General features: G+C 41.1%; 1 protein-coding gene across 1 annotated transcript in view; it reads right to left on the bottom strand.

The window, feature by feature from the left end:
- LRRC3B (leucine rich repeat containing 3B) overlaps window positions 1-26,216 on the bottom strand; it is a 212,321-nt gene extending 186,105 nt beyond the window's left edge. The window contains exons 1-2 of the mRNA XM_050708875.1: window positions 26,140-26,216; window positions 12,061-12,124 (exon numbers count right to left, since the gene is read on the bottom strand). The gene's annotated coding sequence lies outside the window, so the exon portion shown is untranslated. The remainder of the gene's footprint in view (window positions 1-12,060; window positions 12,125-26,139) is intronic.
- Window positions 26,217-26,654: the final 438 nt, after the last annotated feature.

Below are 26,654 nucleotides of genomic sequence, written 5' to 3'. Positions count from 1 at the left end.
AGTGACAAGCTGCACCTTTCCACCACTGCAGAGGTGGGGAACAGCAGGACTGTGTCTGCTCGAAGAGCAGGGATGAGCTAGGAGCCAAGGGGGAGCCCAGCACAGCAAGTGCCTCACCAACAGGATGCCCTCCTGTAGGATCAACAGGTCCCACTGACACCTCCAGACAAGACATGCTGATGAATGGCATCCAGGCTCATCAGGAGCAGGAGAAGAGAGGGCTCCAATGCAGGCCTAAGGCCTGGCCTGGACACACAGCCAGAAACAGGAGTGAAGGCAAAGCTGAGAGACAGCATAGCTTTGGAGGTGACCCAGGAAAACCACTGTGTAAGCCAGGGGAGCAGCAGACAGAAATGAGCACAAATCCATTTCTGATGGAGCTCAGGCCAAGGCTTGGTGCTGGGTCTGAGCTCAGATGGAGCCCCTGGCTGTGGCAGGGGAGGTGGGGGGTCCCAGCTGAGACTACTCCGGGTAGTCACAGCCTGTGAATGCCTTCAGGTCTTGGACATGCAGTTTGTATGGAAAATAGTAAAGGAGAGAATCCCTGCCAAAACCATACATCTTGCAATTAAAGATAGAAGAAGTTTAAACCTGAGGTTTTACCCCGTATTTTAAACCTGGTGCTTGAGAATTTTAATAAAAAGCATATTCCTTTCCTGAAAGAAAAAAGTCCTGCTGTGAAAACGCTCTTTTAATCAGAAACCCAGTTTTCCAGAGGAAGCAATTTTTACTGGAAACACTCTAATGGAAATTTTTCTTTCATGGAAAAAATAATCTCTTTTCAGGGTTGGAGGAAGTGAAATCCAATTTTTTTTCTAGGCTTAATCTTCATATTTTGCCATTGTGTTTGAATCTTTAGGACCCACAGGGCTCATCAGTGTTAGTGTCTTGCAGTGAAGAAGATAAAATATACATGAAAGATGCAGTATGGAAAGGATGTCTCATTCCCCAGTGTGTGATTTGCTCCCTGCTACCAGAAAGAAGCAAGATACACTTGCCTCAGTCTCTGCTGATGAGATGGTACTTTAAGGAGGATTAATGCAAGTGAAATGATGAAGAGGAAGGATTTCTTGTGATTAGATTTATTTAAGTGCTTGGGGCATTCAAAGCTGCTGTTGAGTCAATGAAAAGTTGGATTTCCTAAATCAACAGCAAAAGAGATGTAGCACCACTCTGCTGATAAACACAATTAGACTTGTGTGTAATGCAGTTATGGCCCCAAGACTTTCAATTGATATGCTTGACATTTGTACTTTATTCAGGTCAGCTCTTAGAGGGTCCAAAGCAGCTGCAGTTCCCACTGATTTCAATGGGCACTGTGCATGCTCTGTAACCTTCAGAATTTGTCCTTTAATTTGTATTTTGAAGTATACTTCAGTGCAATTGCAAATGAAACACATTAATCTGCTCCTCTTTAATATCCCCATCCAGCATCACATGGGCTAAACAACATCTTGCTTTGGCATCAGCAAATACAGAGATTTTCCTGCTGGCAGACTCGCTACATGTGATGCTGTTCATTGAAGGCGTCTGCCTTCAATGCAGAGAGTCTGTGCAGACATAAAGACAAATGGCTCTGAGGCAAAAGTTCATTAAACAGGAAGGTGCAGGGAGGGCACCACAAGTTATACCACAGCAGTAGCCCAGTAGCTACATCCTTGATTTAGGAAACCGTTTCCCAAAGCCCTCATCGTGCAATTGGTTATGTGGTTAAAAGTATTAAAAATGACTTAATGTGAAAAAGATGGGGGTTTTAGTCAGGTAGAAATTTTCACAAAAAAAAAAAAAAAAAAGACTCCATTTGGGGAATTAGAAAAAAATCTGAAAATGAGCATTCTGAACATATTTATCAAAGCCAGAAACACTGACAATTTTCAGCCAAACATATTTGCTTAGCACCTTTTAGATTAAAACACATTTTTTGAGAAAAACTATTTCCTCATTACTAAGGGAAATTCATTCTAAGAAAAAAAAAAAAAGAATGTCAAACAGTATCAACTATATATTATATATATTTACAGCAGAAAAAGAGAATTTATTTCTGGTGATCCCCTCCTTTCTTCCTTTCCTATTCCCTGCCAGATTCTCCCCACTCAAGAGCATAAGGGATGTACAGGCACACTTCCCACCACAGAGCTAGGTAAAGGAAATAGGTTGATATTAAATAAAATTTCCAGATCTTACAACCCGAAGAGAAACATGTTGAGATTCTTGCCAACTTCTTGACAGTTTAGATTTGTAAGTTTTTAGAAATTATTTTCTGTAATTTATTGTTCTTAATTCTTGGAGAAAGGGAGCAAGATGTTTACTACCTCAAATGTTCAGTATTCTGTTTTAATTACTACAGAAGTTAAGCAATAATCAGGAGTAATCCATGGGTTTTCCAGCATTCTTGCCATATTTATGATCACCTCTTCTCATTCGCATATTTAGGACCAAGATCAGTTTAAAATCTGTATGTTGGCAGTAACCAATGTCCATTACTTTGATTCTTTCTGTGGACAAGAGGAACCTGTAGGTTTACTCCAGACGTTTCTGTCTGTGTTGCAGAGGAACCAGAAATTTCTGAAACTACCAAATGCGTACAGCAAAGTTTGGAACAGATCATTTTGTATGGTTTTGATATCATTTAACAATGTACAGTTCTCCAAAGCCTTTTATCTTCTTTCAGTTTTATAAACATTGCTTAATTAATCACAGAGATTGTGCTACCTTGTTATTTGGGAGACGAGCCGAAAAGGCTGGGGTTAAAGCATTTTGATGAAATACTATCATTGTTCTGTGCCTACCACTGTGATTGTTCCACAGATGAAGGCAAGAGCTGAGTTTGCAATTCAAATACTACATTCACTTTTAAATGGCTTATGAAAGACAGAATGAATGGCAGCTATCACTACCTATTATTTTTTTTAATGAGTTTATGAATTAAAAAGCATTTTGCATGGAAGAAGAAAAAAAAAAAAACTCCACAACAACAATCATTTCTGTGATATTAAGGCTGAGAAATAAACCCAAAAATTAAAGTTAGTTTAAAAGCACAACCCTTTTTTTCTGCTGTTTTGTACTTATTGCTAGAATGGTGGTCTATCAGTATAAACAATTGGTGAATTGATATGACACATAATGCAAATTGGATGTGAATACTATGCAGAAAAAGGCCAATGGAACTGCCTGAAATTTACATGTATACAAAATGATTCACATTTCCTTATCTTCTGTTTCATATTTACAGTGCAAAAATAAACCTGAAAAAAAAAAAAAAAAAAGATTCTGCCCCTTATGAAAGAAACATTTTAAATGATTCTAAAAATACATAACAGCCACTTAGTGCGTTTTATATAAGCAATTGCTATAATCCGTCAGACAAAACAGCACAAGAAACTGATGTAAGACATGGAAAACATGACAAAACACAGCATTTTTCTATCCTGTGCTTTGAGAAGTGATGCCTGTGTTTTCAGGGTTTTCCAGGCTGAGTCCCACAGGCAGGACAGTGCTGAACCTGATGGTGTTGGCATTCATCAGCACTCCCTTTGTGCCTCTGCTCCTCCCTCTACTGTCACTACCCAGGTGGCCAAGCCACTGGCCCTGGAGTTTAAGGTTCATATTTCCTTAGACAGAAGAGGGGTCTCTAGTAGCCCAACCAAGCATGCAAACCACCATTGCTCTGCTAAAAACTAGGTGGTTAATTTGAGCCATTAATAGTTTTAATTCAATTAAAACTTCATTTTGGTGACAAAATTATACACACAAAGGAAATTTGCCATGCCCAGAATTAAGGGGTTAATTTACAGAGGTGCTGCCCAGTGTCTCTTGCATTTTAGATGCTTTGAACCTTTGAACTCAAAACCTGCACATCTGAAATTGAACAATGAAAATTCAGATGTACAAAAATAGAGATCAGTTTCAAAAATGCAGTCATATCTAAGCTCACAGAGTGTAAGAACCAAAATTAGCGTAAGTTTTTTCCCAGTAAAACCTAATGACGCTATTAATTGGCAGTGAGGACAATACTTAAACATGTGTTATCACTTTTCCAAGCGATTAGTGAAGAAACTACAGTAACCAGCAATTTTTGAAGTTGTCTTTTTTCTATTGAGTGTAATTACATGGTCATTATAGGGCTGGACAGAATAGAGTTTTCTTGATCAAATGAAATCATGTGAATCAGAAAGAAAGACTGTGGCATATTTTTTATGTTAATATTACAACTGATGATAAAGAAATAGCTTTGCGCCTTCCTGCATGAAGTATAAAAATATCCCATCAATGATAACACAAGATTCACATCAGCATGGTCACCAAAAACGAAGAAAACAAACCAGCTTTGATTTAGAAACCCTTCACCTCTCATGCCCTCAAAATAATACTCAGCAGTCCATACAGTACAGAGGAGCTAAAAACTCGTAACTGGAAGCATGAATTTATGATTGAGTGACACCTTAGATATTCAAGAGCCTGAGATATTCAAGCCGCAAAGCACCTTTTGCTAACAAACCATGATCTTTTCATATTCTTAAACTGGGAAAGTCACCACGTCAATTGAGAATGCAACTACAGGCATGGATAGTACAATCCAAAATAAGAGTGGCAGACTTGAATATAAAACAATGTTGGAACACTACTGTACTGAGCAACTTAATTTTAAATAATTCAGTCAAAACCACAAGGGGAATAACTATCTCATCAAGAAGGAGTTCTGTTCACCATGCCAATAAGGGAACAAATAAAGTGGATTTATAAAATTAATGATTAAATCATCCAGCAGAGCAAGTAGATCAGTCTGGGTATATCAGTTACTTGTGATGTTTTTAAATTGAAGATTTACTATGCATATATGATATATCTCTACTAGGTAAGCAGGCATTTGCAAAACTGGATTTAGTTTATGTTCATTCACAATTGACAGTAAGCCCTGAACATGGTGCATTGCTCACAGTGAAAACCCATAAGGAATGATTCATTTTAATAGATTGCCCTCAGGAACAGCATAAATTCCTGCTGTTTGATAAAGCGCTACAAGAAAAGCATAACAGGAAACCAATGTTATTTGGATACAAATTTCCAAGTCAAAAAGTGGTGCAAGCCAGCAAAATCTCTTACATGAGATATGTGCCTAAGAAGATGGGAAATGACCAGTACTGTACGGTCACGTATACAAGCAGGCCTTCAAGGGAGGAGAGAGGCTTTTATCTGACATTGTTCATGCTTAATGACCCTCCCTTTCTTTGAACTGGCTTGCAAAGGCAAGGATGTCAAACATTTTTCCTTGCAGCTGTTGAATGTTAAATCTGTTTTCAGCCTGTTAACATTAGCTGGAACATTTATGTATGTTTCTCGTTATTCACCAGTTTATCATTTTAGCTATTATTTTTCCATTACTTCTTCCTAACTGGTGTAATTATCCACAAGACAGGAATTTTTTCACTTGAGCTGGGGACCACTGATATCCTTAGAAGAAAAGATCCTGTCATATATAAGAAATACCATAATCAAAACAGCAATATTTTGGTAATGGATGTGTCCAAGCAGCTGAAAGGACCCTCAAGTTCCCAGGACCTGACGCTCCCCCCAGTGCTCCTTTCTCATAGCACTGCCTTGGGGAAATTCTATTGCTTTTCTCTGCCAGATACTTATACATGAACAGTCAATGTTTGTGATAATGGATATTTTTGTGGATATGATCCTGAGTCCTTTGAGTCAGCACGTTTAGTTTTCCACCAGTCTACCCAGCTGCAAGGTGAAACTCCAAAAGATCTTTGAAATTTTCTGCTCCTGAGGTACAATATGATTTCTGTTCCGCCAGCAATAAGTGAGGCAGGGGTTTTATCTCCAGATGTTGTCTGCAGTCATTTAGTACTTCATTACAATCTATATCTACACCAAGAACATTTTTAAGTCCTGAACCCAGGCTGCACTGTGATAAGTGCTGTGTAGATGTGGTTGGGAGAAATATAATTTTCATAAGTATTGAGCTTCAGTGTGAGCATCTTTTTTTTAATATCAGGGTATTTAAAGAGGTAGCTAAATGCAGATTTAAAAGCCAAACTTCAAGCCACTGGCTTTAGACAAATAATTTCTTTATAGCTTTTGGCAAAACTTCAGGCTGTCAAATACTAGACAGAAAGAGGCAGTCACAGTTGGTTTCATCCAAATGCACCCGCAGTTGTTTGGACTGTTCATCCTCATGAGCCAGCTCCAAGCACTCAGGAGCAGAGGAGAGCAGCAAACTGCCGGGCTCACAGTGCCCAGGGACACGGAGCAGTCCCAGGAAGACACAATGATGGAAAGCCATTACCTGCGTCCTCTCACACTCAATTTTGTGACTGCAGAACCCAGCTGAGAATCCCGAGATGACACTGGATGGAGGTTCACCTCCACAGAGCTGTTGCCACTGACAATGTCTGTCTTGGAGACAAAATGTAAGTGCACATAATCAGTCTGAGCCACCTATTTACACACAAACACAGCTTGCCACCTTATCTGCAGAGGCACTAGCAGGGGAGAGCTGTTGCCCATTTCAGGCCAGAAGATGAAACCTTTCCCTTCTTCACGTCCACTATATGTTAACAGTCTGTAGGAAGTTGGCTTGCCCCTGCTGCAATGTCAGCTGTCCCACTGGGATATTTGGAAGGAACAGACATCAAGGAAAAGATATCTCTGTCAGCTTGGATATAGAGCAGAACTGAAATACAAACTCTGACCAGAGGTTTTCTGTCCTTGCTCTTCTGCTTGCTTTTTCAGTTCATTGTTTTTGTTTTTCCAATGGATTCATCCCCTATGCTGCTTTCCCAGCTCTCTCTGTGCAGGAGCACAGAGACTGCAACATACTTATCTCTGCAAGGTGAGGGAGAAAGTGCTCAGCAGTGTCTGTCTATCAAAAGAATTAAATCAAGGTCTCTGAGAGAAGAAGCAAAAGTAAATGAAATATCAAAATGATAGAAAAGAAATTAAAGGAAAGTCTGAATGTTTTCAAGAAGCAGTAAAGAACTGGTTCTTCTGCCCAAAAGCTTTTCTGTCAGATTCAGATATTGCTCAAGGAGTTAAGGAGAACTGAAGCCCCGAGCTATTCTCACACATAATGGTTGTGAGTCAAATGCTAGTGCACCAAACCTTCCAGGTCTCCTACCCAAGACCATGGCATCACACCCCTGCCACTGCCTCCCAGTTCCCTCTAACCATGCTGAACTCATTAGTTTCCAATTCCAAACTCTGTGAAGCCCTAGAGTTTCTCATCACCATTTTTGTTTTAACATTACAGAATGACACAACTCCCTCTGAATTAAGAATCAGCCAAACTGTTTTGGCTGAAACTTGTCAGGCAGGTTAAAATATATAAATATATATATATTCCCTGTGGGATGCAGTAGAGACTTCAGCTGAAACTGCTAGTCTGGCAAATTTGCTGCTGGTAGATAATGTAGTATAGAAATACATTATCAAAAATGATGTTGAGGGGCCACTGTTGTAGCTTCTAAAACAAATATTAAGAAATTAGGAAACACCAGGTGTGTGCAATCATACAGTCAGCCCCACAGTAATTCAGTAAAACCTTGGAAAAGCCTTCTTTTAACTGGCTTAATGTTCTCCTTTACTCTGAGGTTATAGCTAGAGGCACATGAACAACCAAGCCATCTTGTCTACTGCAGCGCAATGGGTTGCATGAGGGTTTTCACTTCAAAACAAAGTCCTCAGATGTTATCATAATTTGCTGCCTGTCTTCATTTCAGCTGCCTCATTTCTTCCTTCGGTGCTTCCTATCGGCAGCTGCACTTGCACAACCCTCCGTACTTTGCTCACGGGGGAAGCCCACGGGGATACCCGCTGCCAGCCTGCCCAGAGCCACGCTCTCTTCATGGCTCAGCGCCTGGCTGGGCAGCGGGGAGGCTAAAGTGCAGCCCAACACTTCGATCACTTCACAGGCTGTAAAAGCATTTTTAAGAGCTTTCCCAGCTCTGACACCTTCAAAATGAAACGTTTCATTTTTCAAGCATCGTGGGTATTATCTTTAAATGTAAACACTGGAGAAGCCACAGTAGATTGCCTGCTGTTATTGATCCTGGAAGGACTGCTGACTGAAGTGCTACACACCAACACAGCAAGAGCAATTTAATGATCATTAGCGTTCAGAAGTTTCTCAGTGAGAAGATTAAGAGGTCAGGAAATCTACTGAATTTCTTTTCTTTGTTTGAGATTCAAGGTAAGAAAATGCATGCAACATTTTTCTTTTCAGATTCTTGAGGAGACATGCCCATGATGGGAGATAAGATGTCCCCTTCAGGACTCACAGGTTATTTTAAAGGATGATTTAAAAACAAAATATTGGCCTGGAAGGGTGAATCTTGATAATGCAGCCTTACAGTATCTCTCAGAGGAAAAAAAGGAAAAGGTGCAATGCTGCTACAGCTCAGAAATTGCTTTATTATCTGACTCACACTTGGAGCAGAGCAGTCTCCAGTCTTGGCATCTATCACAAAACATCAGAGAAGCAGCACTGAGGTACAATTTTAAAATTACAATGGAAAGAGGCTATTATTTCCACTTTGTAGGAGTGTGCTAGAGGCCAGCTCTCTGCTATCTAGAATAGCTATTTTCCTCTCAGTCTCTGAATCAGTGTCTGTTTGGGGCTCATTAAAGCATAATTTCTTTCTGTCCAAATATTTTTTCCTTCCTAGAGTCACAAAGAACAGTTCTGAAAGAAATTCAGCAACTTTTTTTTTTTTTAGTTTCCCTGCTGGTACGTTTGCTAATACAGTAATTAAAAGCAAATTGCATTCCTCTATAGCTACCGAAGTAATTAGGGGCCATGTCTAATAGGGGTTGCCAAAACAACTTACAGCTCTCAAACTATCTCATTGAGCACTTTCTCCCCTGTGGGTCTCCTAACAGGCTCAGCAGCTCCTTTCCTTTCCCAGCCAATGTGTCTCAGCACTAAATGTGGAAGTCCAAATTACCATCCTCAAACCACAACTGGTAACTAAGATTTTGTGGTTCTCTGGCTCAACACTTCAGATCAATTCTTAGCTGATGGCAGAAGCACAGGGACAGGCCAGAACAACAAAGTAGCAGAAAAAATAGTCTTGAACTCCGCAGCAAACTGCCTTCTTGCTGTATTTATCCTGTTCCATGCCTTCACACTCCTGATCTTCTTTGAGCATAGCTTCTCCAAGACCTCCATCCTTCCATAGTATTCCTTCCCTTTGCTATTTTGTCAGCATTAACCAGGCAGGCCAGTATGTACATCTCCGTTGTCGATGAGTTTAGGTGTCTCAAATAGCCACATTTGGTAGGAGACAACAAATCAACAGAAGGACTATACTGTGCCATTGCTGCAATTCTGCTCTGTAACAGGACTGAGGGACAACCAGAGAGGCTCCTCACTCTTTTCCAAGGAAACCATAATTCCTGTCAGGTCCCTTCTAGGCTTCTCCTGCACCTGCAGAGCAAAGTAATGCAAGCAGCTAGCAGGGAGGAGAGCTGCACCTGTGGAGAAGCCAGAGACATTCATGTCCTGGCACACCCACAAACTAAAGGAAACAGCTCCCTGTCTGCAATTGGAACACCCTTTCCAGAACAACGGAGATCCTACTCTTTGTATCTCATGCTAATGACATAAAAAAGCTGCTTTTATGTTTTCCTTAGTGACTTTTAGCCTAAACGTTAGAGATTATGGTCATTTGTCTCCTTATAGCAGGCACAAGACACGATTACACTCATGCAATAAGCACCCACCAGAGAGAGAAGCTGTAAAGTATGTCTGGTGCTGTATTAGTGCTGAGAAAACCAAGTAAAAAGCAGACTGAAAGACACCTACTCTAAATTTATTCCATTGGATTTCTGTCTTTTAAAAATCAGGCTTGCTAGCTATACTATCTTAAATTTCTTTTCAATCAACATTTTGAGAGAAGCAAACATTGCATTTGGGCAGGCTCACAGTTCCTTTCTGTTTCCAGCTTGTACCCATCTTTCATCTCGTATCTGATTAAACCACTTAACACAAAGAAGATGAGTTGTTAGGTCACGTTTAGTGTCTGTGAGATGTGTCTAAATAACAGCCCCAGACAGGTATCTAAGCATCTGCACATCCTACCTGCTAAAGGGCCACCTCACGGAATGAAAAGGTTATGAGCACAGCCCAATGCACTTGGCTTGGGCTGCTCTCATCAGATGTGCTACAAGTATCTGCACTCAGATGGCAGTGGGTGCTAACAAAAGGGCCTGAGTGCCCTGCAGCTCTTGCTACAGAAAGCAACAGGAATTGAGGAATTTTCAAATCCCTGCTGCACACAGCATTTCTCAGTTCTCAGCCAGAAATGATTGCACTTTTGATGCACCACGTGTCAATTAGAAAGTACCCCAAGAATACTGAGGAAAATGATTAGAAATTAGGGAAAAGAAAAAAACATATTTGCATTACTCTCTCTATTTTTTTAAAGAAGAATATGTGTTGAAAAGCTTCTGCTTGTGATGTTGGTTGTATTTCTTCCATAAAAATGAGCTGCATAGGCCCATTCTGGTTTGGCTTTTCTCCAACAATGCAGTACTTCAGTTTAAAGCAGAAGAAGTAAAGTCATTTCTCTGGAATAAGCCTGAAGTGACATGAAACTGAATCAAACACTCCACTGGGATATTTATTCTTTTATTAATTAGTTATGTTGGTATAGCTACTGTTACAACATTTGAGCCAGTCCTTGTCTCATTGAGGTTCAGGGAATTTTGCCATTGATCATAAGAAAAGGAAGAAATGTTCTTACTCTTCTTCATTGCCATTTTCCTGAATAATATTGACAATGTACTTTTAGAAACAGTTTGTTTGGTATCACTTGCAAGGCACAGAATCTGTGATGCTTAGTTTACTATTTTATCTAGAACGAAGTTTTGCTAAAATAGTTTTTAATATGGCTGTACTGTTAAAGCTTAGACCTCCAGCAAGCCTCTCCTGGCCTGCAGAGCAGAGTTGTAACATTTCTATTACAATCACATTTAAACTAGAATGTTAGACGACAGCCAAGAACACTGTCCAGTAAGAAACAAGATCTAGAAAGAAGCGTGCTCACAAGAAAATCCTACATAACTAGCATAGAATGGAAATATATGTATATATAATCATAAAACAAATATGAAAGATGAAATCCCTCAGATATGCCTTCTTCCCCAATCTTCATTGCTGTTCTTACAGAACTGTTACCAAAAGTGCTTGCTCAAGCATAGATGTTACTGAGCAATTTGCTTTTATATTCTTGTAGAACCATTTGTGCCTCAGTAAGATGATAATGTCAGCAGCTCTTCTATTCAGTTCAATATTTTATATACACTAAATTTTCTAAAACTTCCTGCAAGTCTGACATGTCAGATTTGGGGTGTTTAATTTCAGATGTTAAACCTACTTTTTGTCCATGTCCAGTGCCTGCTGACAGAAATTTGAGCATTGTAGGCATTGGCACCCACACCTAGTTTCCATTTGTTTTATTTCTCTGTAACTCCTGTGCCACAAGGACATGTGATCACACATACAGTTAGGTAAATCTAATACTTATGCCAAAGGAGCAGAGGTATATGTGAGGCAGACTGTGTAGTGGGTAATTTTCAGAAGTAGCTCAGACTCTACTGTTGGTTACAACCTCTCTGTGTTCATAAGGATTTCATTTATTTTATATCTTACACCCTGAGTATGCATTATTAGCTGTCTCATGATACATCTTCCCTCTTTAGAACAATTTAGTACAGTTCCTCAATTTATTTGGCTCCAGAGTCAAATTTATGTCATCTGTTTTGCCAGACAGCAAAAGCAGAGTCTCATACAAGCATTTAAATCAATCAGACCATAGGACCTCAGTCCTGGGGAGTCACTCTTTTGAAAAGAATTTATTACCAAAATACAAAAATACTTATCTGTAGAAATAAATCTGTATCTGTAGTACATATATCAACAAAGACAGGTAGATCAGGTAGCAATAGTATAGAGTGAGCAAATGTTTTGAATTAATGCTTATGCTCTGTGAATTAGATTTTACAGGACTTCTGAAAAAAAAAATCCAACAAATTCTTCTTAATACTCACCATTATATTTTCATCTGTTTTCTTCTCCATTACTATTACTGCAGTCCTTGGGGATATGATGCATCTGTAAAAAAAAACATCATTATGTCCTACCCAGGTTGTTTTTCAACCTTTACACTTGAAAAGCCTTTAGAGATGAACTAAGAGATGGCTGTGATTCAGGAGTCTGATAGTCCCACGATTCCTACCTGTGACCTCAGTGCTCAATGAAGCTTTCCACATGCACCCTTCTAAAAATTTCCCTGTCATTTCCAGCCAACATTTAAACCTCAGCACCAGCAGTGGAAGGACAGACATTCCCCTGCCTCAGCATCACCCTCCCTTGGGTCTGTGGGCGAGCAGGGAACAGCCACCCCAGGGCAGGCAAGGGGCAGATAAAAAGGGAACAAAATCACAGCAGGGAGCTTGGAGGACAGATGCCCAATGGGCCTCTGAGTCTGATACTCAGACTGCTCAGCCCACTTTTTTAAGCCTCCAGACTCTCAGGATTGCACTCCTTCTCCACATTTCAATGCACATGAGAAGAAAGTCATCCCACTGCAGAGTTAGTAACACTCCTCACATGTTATTGAGGGACTTTGAGCCGCCGGTGTGCTATGCATGGTTCTCTGCAGAGACTAATTTCAACTGTCTTCAGTGTAACTGGGAGTAAAACAGCAGGGCATGGCTGTGCCTCGCATGTTACTAGGCGAAATGGCTTTGAATCTTCAGACTGGCTTTCCATCACACAAGCCCTCAAAGACTTTTGAAAGTCTTTGCTCTCTTTGCTCACCAGCATAGCCCAGTGCTTGAGCAGTGCTGCAAGGGAGTAACACTGCGTGCAAGCAGTCTTCCTGGGCCTGTGCACACAGTCCCAGCAACACCTGGTAACTTAGCATGACCATGTATTCTGGATGAGCTGAGCAAGAACGAGTGCTCAGCACAACTGCAAACATCCTGAGCCTGTACACAGCATAGTTGTTCTGAATCTCAGCAGCAGTAGAGCTAATATCAAGAAATAACCAGCAGAAATAGAGCTCACCTTGCTAAAGCCAGTTCTCTAACCACTTGTAACTTTGCAAGGTAGACAAGGACAATGACTATAGTACTGGACACTACTCACTCACATAAAGCTACACGCATGAATAGCTGTTGGCAGAAGCATTACCTTTCACTTTACCCCTCTCAGAGCAATAAAAGACTTTACTGCAAAGATAATCTTGAACTGGACGAAGTGCAGTGAAAAGCTTGTAGGACCATTAGAAGAAGATATCAGAAGAACTTGGCATACATGCCAGCAAAAGGAAGACTGGGCAGGGATACAAGAGCTTTATGAATAAGACATGAATAAACATCAGCAATTATAAATCTAATGAAACTGCAAGGCTGCATTGGCCCAAGAACAAAGGGATATAAAACAAGCCTACATCAGTCTGCAAGTTAGGGGAAGGTTTCAAACTCTCTCAGTGGTGTAGTTCTGAAAGAGCTTTTAAAAAGAAATGTGCAAGCACTGCACAGTGCCTAACAAGTGCTGGGACTGAGAAATCCTTCACCAACAGTGCTTCACATGCACAGGGGGCATGGGGAAGTTATTCACCACAGACTGCTCCGTGCAGGGGACTAAATGTCACAACAGGGGACTACACTAGACACCCATCTGTTTTCCTGTGCCAAATACTCCAGTCCTTGACCAGAAATAGTTCAGTCAGCAGTGATGGACAGCCAACCTGTTAGGACTTCTGGAACAGGAGCAACAAGCAGTGAAGGTGGAAGCTTTACTAAGAGTGTCTCTATCAGTATTCAATTTATGGTTTACAACCCTTTTCTATTTTGGACTTAAGCTGCATAATTAGCATTGAACCTGACAAGCTGCATGCCAGCCAAGTGATTTAGCTTCAAAACATAATTACTTTTCTTATACTGTTGAGGAGATAAAACAAGGAATAAATTCAGTACAGTATTTCATTAAAAGACGTCTGTGAAGGTGTGTTGTTATTGATACTGGACTCAATTCAGTCTTGGCATAAACCAGGTGTACAACTAGGGCTGGATTTGGCCAACTATGTTAATGATTTAGTCATAATTATTTTAACCTATATCACTGGACATGGCATCAGTAACATGACTGAATGATGTTATAAATCTATGGGTTCAGGGCAAGCCTGATCAGACCACCAAGACAGGGAAATAGATGCTTAGTCATCATGCGTGTACCATAGTCTCTTGCAGAAGAAAATTGTTCATCTTCTAACCAGCTTCTCAGAGAGCTTTCCTGCTCTAAGTTAGCCATCTTTCAGCTGAATACCTACGGGCAAGAAACAATGGAGGAGCTATTTTAGGAGATTTAAAAAAAAAAAAAAAGAGAGCTATCTTTGGAGAGGTTTTCCCTGGCATGAGTTCAGCAGAACAGGACTTTGACAGGAATTGCAGGAGAAAAAGAAGAAAGGGTGAACGGTCCATGGGCAGAGGGAGATGACGCCAGCTGACCCAGATGTGTGGCATTCAGATTTCTCTGGATGAAAAGCCACGTGTCAGGAGAGGCCCCTTCTCTAACCTGGTTCCGAAATCCAAGGTACTGTGCCATACCTCAGAAGTAAGCAAGGTTTCCAGGATGCTGGTTGTGTGTCTCTCCCCACACTTGCACCAGTGATCAAAGCAAGGAGGCAGAAACCATGTCATTCTCTCATTAAAGACACAGGAGCTCAGATTGTAGGAGCTAAGGTCCCTGGCTGACTTGCTCTCCGACCCTCTCACATATTCACCCTCATTTAAGAAAGGACAGCAAAGGGGAAGGTCCCAGTCTGCCAGGTGGACCCACCTGAGTGGTTTGGGTTTTGTTAAGCATGGAGGTGCCACATAAACCTCTTTCACATTTGCCTGAGACAGTAAATCATAATCTCTCATGGTCAGAGCGATACCCCGGTCAAAGCAGAGATTAGATAGTACAGCCTGTTCCTTCGCAATTTATAGGTGAAGTGCTCTGTGCTGGTGCAGTGAGGAGGCAGCTTTGCACCGCGCATTGTGATGCACCAGCACGAGCTGGAGTGGAGATTGGCAAGGGGAAAGCAGTAAGTTATTATTTTTGAGATTGTACCATTCTGGGACTAGAGCTACTCCGCAAATTGAATTCATATTGATAATATGTAGTAGGCAAACTATTTTTCAGAAGGAGAAAACTTCCAGGCTGTTCTCAGCTATGTAGAGAGCAGCACCACATTTCAGAACAAATACTATTAATTTTCCTTCACCCCCCCCTAGATTAAAATAGGATTTAATTCTATGACCAGAACAAATGCCATTAATAACTCTGGCTTATTTCTTGACACCATACATAATAAAAATGTACTGGCTGGTTTGTGCTTTCATTCTGTCTGCACCACAGGTACATTTGGGAACTGGAGTCAAAACATCTTCTCACAGCAATCAAATAAAGCAATGTTATTTTTACAGATATTACATGCCATGGGGAAAAAAGAAGGAAAAAAAAAAAAAAAAAAAGCTTAATACTTACCTTACTCCCCAGGATCCCATTTTCAAGGGCTGACCTAGGGGAACAAATTCCCCAGGCCCTGGAAGACTTCCTGCTGGCCAGAGTACAAAATGAATATAAAAGAAATGTGTAAAGAGAAGAAGTGAACATTTCATCATTGCCTATTTATTCCATAATAAGGTGATTGGTATGAATGAGAATGTGACAGTAACTGTGGTTCCTGAGGCTGAAGATTACAAGTTAATGAAGGGCTTGAAACACTGTTTGAAATTATTGAAAATTAAATAATAATTTAAAAAAATGAATTAAAGAAAAAAAAGAAAATTAATGATTCTACAATTTTATTACAGGTAAAAAGATGTTGTAATGACTATTTGCTTAGCACTAGTCCTTTTGCCACCAAAAGTGTCCACAACCCAATCGAGTTCTGCAGTGAAAGATGTGTGACTTCAGCAAAGCGAAATGCAAGCAGAGCCAAACAATGTTCATTAAATCAATGGAGAGAATTCACTTCACCTGCAAAGACAGGAGTATGCAAAGTGCTAGAAATATAAATACAACTTTTTTTGTAGATATATACATACATCTTCTGTGAAGAATTCAAACATTATCAGACTCAAGCCTATAGGATTTGCCAGAGTTCTAACTGAAGCTGTGAAGCTACACTATGTGTCCAAGGCTTGATGCTCCAGTTGACTATGACAGTGAAGAGCTGTACTGACAACAGAGCTCTAAAAAAGGCAAAATTGTTCTCCACAAACACTGGCATTTGCACGTCTGTGGAGAATGAAAATTGTTTTTACCTGCTAACGCATTCCCCTGCAAGTGGAAACTTCTATCACTTGTATGCTTTGAAGCACATGAAAAAAATGTATCTTCAAAAAGCTAAAAAAAACTTTTTTTCTTATTAAGAATAATTATGTCTGGTTACACTGAGATATTTAGAAATATTACTGCTTTATTTAGAGGCATTCAGTTAGAGGGGATTTTAAAAGATCAGAAGCACAACTCCATCTGATCAAGAAAAGCTGTTCTGAGAATCAGCATTCTTTCTAGCTCAGAATCGGAAAACAGAAAAATTGGACAAAAAAAATGTGTCCAGGTGATCAAAACTTTTAATAGCAATAATTTTTAATTATTTTACTTTCATTGTAAAGTGTTGAAATGTTTTGGCTTGTCTTTTCCCTATGCATTACATTTAAAAATATGTAAAAAGTCAATTCAAGTTGAATTAACATTTAAAATATAGCATTATATAATCTGATATTTAAAAAAAAAAAAAGTACATATGTCAAAAAAGCAATCCTTTACCAAAACAAGCTTAATTTTTGATAAAAGAAAACAAATCATTTAAACTTAAATATTTTAATAAAGAATATTTTTGGTAAGTATCCCAGTCAGTTGATTTTAAATTAAGAAGCTTTTTTTAAAAAAAAAAAAAAAAACTTTTTTCTAAAATAAATGTTTTTCAAATTTTGCATTCATATTTCACATTTGGTATATATTTCATAGTTATAGCTATCACTAATCTTATCAAAAACTGATCTCTTTAAAAATTATAATTTTCATTATAATGGTAAATTGTTAGGGATATTTTCACAACTGAAATTTAATTTGGAATACAGATTGAAAACTAAATTCTTTAGAAATAAAATCTAAAATTTTAGTTATAAAATGAAATCAGTTGAAATTCTGAAATCTGTAAGCACAGTTTAAATCCTACTGTAGCCGATATTCTTCCTTTTAAACTTGCCTATGTAGAATTTTGATTAAGCAGATTGGATTATATTTCTTTATAATATAATCTTTATAGCAATTCTCTTTTCACTGCTGTATTGAAGTAGATTGGGTATTAGGAAAAGGTTCTTCACCAAGACGGTGGTCGGGCACTGGAACAGCCTCCCCAGGGCAGTGTTTATGGTACTGAGCCTGCTGGAGCTCAAGAAGCATTTGTACAGAGCTCTCAGACACATGGTCTGATTTTTGGTTGTCCCGGGTGGAGCCAGGGGTTGGACTTAATGATCTTCGTGAACCCCTTCCAAGTCAGAGTATTCTGTGATTCTAAATAATTTTCTGTAAGATCATAATTACAGCTTTCATTCTGAATGAAAAAGGCTTTTTTTCTTTTTCTTTTTCTTTTCGCTTTTTAAGTGATATCCTTGTAACCTAACTAGAGTTTCAGGATGATAGTCAGCCTATAACCATGGAAGGGATGCAGCCCAGCAAAGCTGTGAGATGTCTTGTATAGCTGTCATGTTTGGGTGTCTGAATTTTCACACCACAAAACAACGTGAAGTTTTTTAAAAAGCTGTGGGAGAACATCATAAATGCTATGGAAACCTCACAGCTGGAGTTGCACCATGCCAGGCAGGTCAGGTCCCAGGCACACTTATGAATACATACCCCCATGTTTCCCCAGCAGCAGGACATGCTGCTATGACACTTCTGCCCTAAGGTTCAGGGAGGTTTCTGCATGTAGAGCAGCTTCTTCTTCTCTCAGAGGTGAGGATCAGCAGTTATAGAGCACTTACAGCAGCATCTGGTTTTTAACAATACCAGGACAGCAGGCTAGGCTCCTCCCTGGAGTAATTCCAATGCCCAGCATCATTTTGCCTTTTATTTTAAAGAAAATTGTCCCTGTCACCACACTTTCCAGGCAATACTGCCACAAGCTTATGCAGAGACCAGAAAAAAAAGGTAAGATGAAGAGCAAAAATAAGCAATAAATATACATATCATTGACATGATCATCCCTAGATAAATCCAAGCTAGTGAAACACAGATGACGATGCCAAGGAAAGGACAGGCAATGTCAGAGTAAGTCAAAAGGCATCCTGATGCTTCACTTTTATTTCCCTTTACTCAGGGAAAGAATGCTAAATACTTTTGGGTACTCAAAGAACTTATTTTTAAAGAGGAAAAAGCTAAACAAACAGGGTTAAGTAAGGAATTTATTCCTGCTCTCTACCCATATTGTCACAGTGCAAGGGAGAACCACTAATGATTACACAGTAATTCAGGTTAGCTTAGCCACCAGTGAGCCTCAAATGCCACACTTGCCAGGATTACCCTGCCACTGGAGTGCAGGTGATACACAGTATCTTGAAATGTAGGCAAAGACACAACCCATGCTGAAACTCATGAAAAAGTGGGAATAAGAGCTTCCCTTTCCCAGCAGCGCCATGTCAAGCCTTGAGCAGTCTGAGGTGCCACGGGCAGCTGCCATCCAGCCAGCCAGGAAGGCAGGCTGCCACCCTGACACTTGGCGGAGTGTTTTGCCTACCCTCATGTACGTAAAATGAAGTAAATAACTCATTGAGCAGCTTTTTCTTCAGAACATCGTAGGAAAAAGAGCAAACCGAGTGTTCGTTGCCAAAGATTTTTTTCAAGGGTGAGGATTCTCTTCAGACTCTCAGGATTCACCTGAGATTTTCTACTTCCAGATTCCCTACCACTTCCCATTGCTTAAATTTCATACCACTTGAAAGATTTCTTATTTTACCACGCAAAGAGGTATCTCTACATCCTTGTACTCCCTCAGAGTTTGTAGGTTGGCTGCATGCTCTCCTTTCACGCTCTAGCAGTCATCACTTAACCAAAAAAACTCTCAGTTTTACATTTTCCTCTAAAATCAGTCTCACCAAGCCTCACTCATCATTGTGCTATGCTTCTCTGAACTATCTGCTTCATTCTAGTAAGCAGATTCCCCATACCAAAAATACATATATATATATATATATATATTTGACACACGGCCAGCACCAAACAGTGCTTCACGAAGATTTTTTCTTTAATAATACACAAACTTCTAGTGAGGCTGGAGAGGGAAACGTGTTTTCTAAACAGAGTACACAGTTTTGGAGAAAGGTTGAGAGCCAGACACCTGTTTAGATATCACAAAACAATGTAAAATGATGCATCGTGTCAAGTAAAATTTGGTTAGCAAAACAGATAAACTATCTTCTGATCAGTGATAATATCTGGGATCAGTGCTTAAGCAGATATAGCTTCTTCGGGTGTTTCTGAAACCTTCAAGAGTAAACACCTGTCACAACAAAAGAATTTTGTCCTCATTTTGTGATCTCCTCTCCTATTAGCCTCCTAAGTATCATCTACGAGTAGATCTGAGAGAAAACAATGAAGATGGCACACAGCTGTCTACCCAGGAGCCACAAGCTTTTCCTGGTACAGTAGTGGCTGACTTTTTTAAGCCGCTGCAAACAAGGAAGCAGGATGCAGAAAACACAGTAGTCCAGAAAGCATGGTATTGCATAGTCCGGTCCGTGGCAAGTCAGTGTGGCATGACACAGGAACGCAGGAGTCGGGAAAAGCAAATCTGTATTTTGCTACATGGAGACAGAAGAGATGAACCCTTAGGTTTAAGGACTACTCTAGAGAGGACACTCTTAGTCTTCAGAAGCACTAGCATTCCACCAAAGGTGCTTTTCTAGCCACAGGAGTGGATTTCCAATCTCACATTGCACAGACTACCCAGTCCCAAAATGCAATCCCAAATACAGAAAATATGGAAATAGTGGAATAATCAGTCTCCACTAAGAAAGAGAGGAAAAAAAACGTAGTCCAGTGTTTTGGACCAGACCACCATGAACTGTCAAAGTCATCCAAACGAAAGTTTCTGATTTTTGTCAGATTTGTTCATAAGTAGCTATGACAAAATAGGTGCTAGATCTGATTTTCCCCTACCACTGTGAACTCACAACACAAGGGACTATGTACACCAGCAGCCCCCAGCATCTCCAGGAGAGCCCAGCAGTATGTTAACATCCTGGGAGTGGAAAGGACCCCAGGATTTTGTCAGCTTCAGTGGACGTGCATTAACTGCAATGGAAGACATTATTTAAGAGTTAGTCTATAGCTGTGCCAGATTTTTAGACTGGTCATTGAGGGTCTTCAGTAGTCACATACAAAATTTCTCCTCGTGGTCATGACTTTGTCCCACCAGTTTATGAAAACGTTTGAAAATGCCTCACAAGTTAACACCATAATAACATAATAAAGCTGACTGAAAACTGGCTATGCCACTTGCCAAGAAAATGCCCTGAAAAAGTTGCAATGAAAAACTTAAAATGGGAGATTTAATAGCCATGCAAAACTCAAAGACAGACTCACTTAGGCTCCCTGAAATATTTGTTATGACATTTTTTTTCTGAATATTGTCAATTCAAAATGAAATATAATTTAACACCAAACCCCTGAAATGTTTTGTGCCACATATGTCAACCTCTTCAATAAAAATGTCTGTTGCCTTTCTACATGTCACAAAATCCATAATTTTTGAATAATTTTGCTTTTATAAAACCCGACATAAAATGTGCCAGCTGAAGTTTTCCAACCAGTTATTTTCCAGGGGAAGCTGAAAGAACATAGTAAAGATAATTTTAGCAAGCAAACAGAGCACTCAGAGTTGAATCCATACAGGGACTGCAGGCATGAGAAAACCACCTAATGTATGAGCTGATACCTGCCACAGATAGTTAAATACCCGTCTGAGAAAAAAATCAGTTTAGTCCCCTGCTGTATTCATGCTTCTCTGCAGTATAATTAAGCACAAAAGCCATGGCAGTCTTAATCAGACAATAGCAGCAAAGCCAGGTATGGTCCCACTTTAGTGAAACCCAGCCAGGAATATTTCTTTGACAGAGAAAGAGACTAAAGAGACTTGGGAGTAATTATCCATACTGAAATGAACAGAGTTCACAGCTGAATACAATTGGAAAAAAAATATCCCACTGTTTTGATCTGCCTGTACGATGGAGTCTCCCTTTGAATTGATGCACAAAGCCGGAGCTTTTGTGCTTGCTGTGTTGATGCTGGTAACCAGAGCACCCCTACGCTGAAGAGCCTGCACCCTGAGCTTCCAGCAGCAGGAAGGACACGCTTGGTGCCAGCCATCAGTTTGTCAATGTCACTGCCAACTGCAGCGGGCGGGCAGTAATGGCAGTGGCAGGTGACCACCAGCTAGGTACAGCCCACCCATGCTTGGTACCCCACACTCTCCTTCACTTGCTGTGATCAGGTACAGAGGAAGACAACACAGACTGAAGTTTGCTGCCCTAGCAGGCAGCATCGCACAGCCTGTCCCTGTGAAACATCAAGAATGGGAGAGAATGACTACGCTGACAAGAGAAAGTCTCGTGTGTTTTACCTTACAGCCCACTGGGGCAGGAATGAAGACTTCATCACAGTTTTGGAAAGTGTTTTCCACAGTAAAAGGCCTGGCTTCAATCAACTGCTGCAGTACAAATGTTCAATACTAATCTTAATTCTTCTAGGAAGGTAATTTTTCCCAAAGGCTTTTCACAACTGCTGTGTGTGTGTAAGCTTTTGCACCTCTGCATTTCTGGGTGCATTTGAGCTACAGAAGCAGCACAGGCAAGCTGCAAGCTGCAGTTGTGCTAGTGTTAACCTGGGGCTGGACCCACCCTGTGCTCTTAGCTGTGGATGCTGCTTTTCCTTTCCGCATGCAGCTTCCCGCAGACCTGTTGGGACACTGAGTTGGTAACATCATGACAAACCCCCAGGAAGCAGCCCCGGAGCAGCTGCTTTCCCATCCACTGCTCTGAGCAGCCACAGAGCTGCCAGCCGAGCTCTCCACTGCTCCAGCATCAGCAAAGTAGGATGCTGATGAAAGGAGAACTGTTTTCCTTCTCCTCAAGAAGAAACCGGGCAAGCTCAGACTCCAAAATATTGCATAGACTTAACCAATGAGTTGGTTTGCTTACACAATTTCATGACCTGCTTTATCCACACAAAATTTGCACTTCACTGTGTGTAAGGGAGAAAGCAACATCAAACCTAGAGCACCAGCCTAAGCAAGAGCTACAGCTTGGCAAGTACATGACAGGAAAGATAATCTTGCCCTAATATTTCTCACCTTGGCACACTGCAGTACCCGCCTCACTCTTGCCAGTGACCAGCTCTGTCCTCTGATATCCCTTTGTGCTCTGATGTACTTATTAGGATTCACATGGATGAATTCAACGACATATTTAGTCATCACCTTTAGATATAAGATAAAAAAAAAAAAGGTTACCATCACAACTGCTTAAAGTGTTTCCTATGCTTCCCATTCCTTCTTAGCAGTCACCCACAGATTCATCAAAACTCAGTTGCTTGCCTCTCTAACTCAGGTGAAGTATATTTTCTAAGTTTCAGATGAAACAACAACACAACGGGATTAGGAAGGGAAGATAAATTCCCAATATTGATCTATTTTTCTGCCATTTAAGAATTGTGTGGGAACCCAGCAGAAATTTAATAAAATCTCTCTCCTACCGACAGCTTATGGGTAGAAAACAATACATTCACGAGCACTCCTTTGGGTGAAAGTCCTCACGCATTTAGAGCGGGTACCTCAAACACTGGCGGTTACACTCCTATTTCCAATTGTGAATAAAAATAAAGTGTTCCTAGGGGAAGAGGATTACCGGAGGCTGAAGCCAAATTTATCAGCAGAGAAAAGCACCTGGTAAGAGTGGGCACAGACCTGTGCCTTTGTCGCCAGAGGAGTCCAGCTTCCTTAGCAAGCTGAGCACCTGCAAGGGGCAGAGTAAAGGCCAGACTGCTCTGGCCAAGTTTGCTGGGTCAAACAGCATGCAGGAGCAGCAAAGATCAAGCTGAGGAAAGTGCCGGTTTCAAAGGACAGCTCTGCAGCATTAACTGCATTTGGGAGGCAAATGGAGCAAGCAAGGGGCCTGGAAGCAGTACTCAATGTGGAAGAGCCCTGCACGTCACGCAGGGCCACTTCTCCCTCCCCACCTGACCAGATGAGCTACAACCACTCTGCCAAAACAGCAGCAAGAAGCCCATCAGGCTGCACAGCCAGATGAATGAGCATGCAACATCTCACCTGCTTTACAAAAGAAATTGAGAGGAGGCTGCAAATCCATCAGGGCTTAAGGATCTTGCTGCAGGATAACACACTGCTGGCATTCAGGAGTTTGACCCTTCTAGCAGTGTCTAAATCGCATCTTTGCCAAGTAATGATGAAGAGAAGGTAGAGTCCCCGTGCAAAGCTTTCTCTCCTTTGTAGAGAAGGAGATATCATTTGGGCTCAACAGTTGGTAGCAATCTTTAAATATTTGTCAGCTACCCCTGTTTCTCCTGGATTTTCAGTTGCAGCTGTTGTAACCAACAGTGCCATCTGCCTTAGAGAGCCTGGCCAGGAGCCCTCTCATTTTGTTGCCTTTTTGCTTGTAATTTCTTTCTTGACTGATTTTTCCCACCCGTTCCTCTGGCACGGGCTCATGGCTCTTCTTCCTCTGCACAATGAGAGCAGCTTCAGCAACATCCACCCCTCAGACAGGGACAGACTGGCTGTGGCCACCTGTCCTTTACAGCCTCTCATTTTAGCTCTGAAACCAAGTTGTTGCTTCACCCGTTCTGGTGGTTGTCCCCATGGCTCTCCTCCAGTGCATAAAAACATGAATTTGGAGGGATTTTGAATTAGCTTTCTCTCCACCCAAGCAGCTCATGTTCCTGAATTCATTAGCCCAAACTAAAGAATCAGTGCCCCCAAACCACTGTAGGTTTCTGTAATCCATTCCCTAGGGGCACTGACCAGTCCCCAGGCAGGATAAAGAAACAAAGGAGACTGCTCTCAGGTGCCTGTAACAAAGGCCTCAGAAAAGATATTATCTTCTGCTTTCCAGGTGGAAGAAAGCACGCAAGGCCCTGAGTTGGATAGTCAAGATTTCCATACAACGCCAACATTAAACCTTCCCTTCAGAAACAAGGCTAGTTGTAGGCAACAGAGATCTAATGGTCACTGTGGCAATCACATTGCTCCACCGAGCTGTGCAGGTGTGAGTTTAATGCTTCTGAGACCAGGTGTGACATGGATCCCGTCACACAAATCCTTTGTACATCAAAAAGGCAGACATGTCCTGGGCAGATCAGTACTGTGGGATCAGAGCTTTCGCTCTGACATGTCTACATCTGCTGCAGGGTGACCAAAATAACCTGAGCTCAAACCATCAGTCCCTGTTACCTAAACGAGCTAAATCTAGTGGCAGCGATTTTAAGAAAGGCACAAAATCAAACCTAATGGAATCATGTCAAACTCATGCCACCAAAAGTCAAGCATTTGGATGCAACTGTCCATCATAAAAATCCCATCACAGTCTGGAGCTTGGGGCTCCAGATTTAGTTTCACAATAATTAAGTAACCTCTGGCTAACCTGAAATGAATATTGCCGAGCACATACCCAAATTATCAGCTGTGTGTTACAATAAAAGCTACAATGAAAAAAAAAATCAGAATCAATCCTGATACAGCAATAGCTAGAGGTGTTAGTATGCAGACACAACACTGTTTTCATTTATCAGTAGCCAAGCTAATGGAAAAAAGCCTTAACACAGAATGTGGATGTGACTTTTAGGAAAGCTAAATTGCTAATTCATTCTGGTTAATTTTGACTAGGACTGCATGTCTGCACAGTTGACATGTGCAGTGTAAGCACATCAACATCCAAGACAGAACATCAGTTAGGTATACTCTTGTAACCCTCCAGCCAACAGATAGGCAGGCAGGAGACAGCATCTCACCTGGAAACCTTTGCCCTGTAATGGCTGAGGAAAGGAATTCCAGTTGCATTGCATGGGGATTACTTTTTTTTTTTTTCACTAAATATGATTGCTTATAAAAGATATGATGCTCAGAGACATGCAAGCAAAGGAAATCTTCCAGGGAAGAGTATTGTAGCCCTCAAGCCTCGTGTAACACAGCTGATGGTGGCAGAAACAAACCACAAAGTAATATAACCTGCTTACATAAAAAAGACCTCAGATAAAAACACATTATTTTTTCAAATGATTCTCCCTTTGCAAGGCAACATTTATAGTAGTTTATAGATTAGTTCTGTTCAGCCCTCACTAAAGCAAGGCAAACAATTTACCCTGTGCAGCTAGAACTTCATTTCTTTTCTGAGGCACTGTCTGAACTAGGGAGATATAAACCGCGGGCAGTTTATGCATTTTGTAGGTATTCTTTCCAGTTACTAAAAGGACTTGTTGCTGAGTGACACTGCCATAATGGGTTTTTGTCTTTGTATTCAACCATATTGCATCCCCACTAGTGACCAGACCATCCACGCGCACTGCTTTTGTCATCACAGCATGTGTTACATTCCTGCACCAGAAGGACAGCTTTATGGAGTTTACAACAATGAGCAAACAGTCCACCCTCACCTCAAACTGCATGAAACTACATGAAGCATCTTCTCCAGCAAGCTTGCATTTGAAACTGATTGAAAACTGATTGCAATGTTTTTCCCTTTGATTCCCTAAACGGTCCCATCTCAGTGAAAACCTGCAAGGCTGGAACAGATCCTAGCTCTCCTGCTCAGCTGCTGCTCTCAGACAGCGGTGAGATCCAGCATCCAGCCATCAGTTACTGGCATGGCCCTGCTCCCACAGGTTCCACACGCTTGTGTTTGCCACAACTCATAGAGCAGCTACACATAATATGGAGCCAAAACCTGAATCTTTGCTCTGCTTCCTTTATGCCCTTGATCCTAGGAGGTTTTCATGGCTGTTCACACACACAACCCCAAAATAAAGTACCAGGGCTTAGGGGTTTTCTTCCATACCCCAAAAAGTGGCAGTCTTCAGCTCACGGTCTCACTTACGGATGTTGAGCTTCACTCCCATCGCTGGAGTCTCATATCAGGGGTGACTGCAAGTGAATGCTTGCCTCTGTGTAACGACAGCTTCAGAGACAGGAAAGGTTTCTGCTCCGCAGAAGGAAACGGTTCCACAAAATATTTGGCTTTTTGGTTTCATTCCAAATCAGAACGAAGTCACGCAGCAAGGAAGTGTTTCCAAATTACGAGGCAGCCCCAGCCCAAGGCAGGCCAGCTGGCTGAGTGCCCTGGCCTCCGAAACCCCAGGGTTTCCGCAGCCCCCTCCCTGGGCTGCTGCGGCACAGCCTCTTCCAGAGTCCTGCGTCTGGGAAGCCTGGGGTGGCCAAAAGCAAAGCCAGGCCCAGTCAGGCTGGCACAAAGTTAGATGGGTTTTGCCACCACCCAGCTTAGATTGCCTCAGAATTTTGTCCAAAACAAATTATTTCTCTGAAGGGCTTGTTTGCTGAGATCTGCTGCTCGGC

This window comes from Cygnus atratus, chromosome 2 (genome assembly GCF_013377495.2).
Source record: "Cygnus atratus isolate AKBS03 ecotype Queensland, Australia chromosome 2, CAtr_DNAZoo_HiC_assembly, whole genome shotgun sequence".
NCBI lineage: Eukaryota > Metazoa > Chordata > Aves > Anseriformes > Anatidae > Cygnus > Cygnus atratus.
Note: the sequence above shows the minus strand (reverse complement) of the source record. Positions and strands in the feature narration are given on the sequence as shown.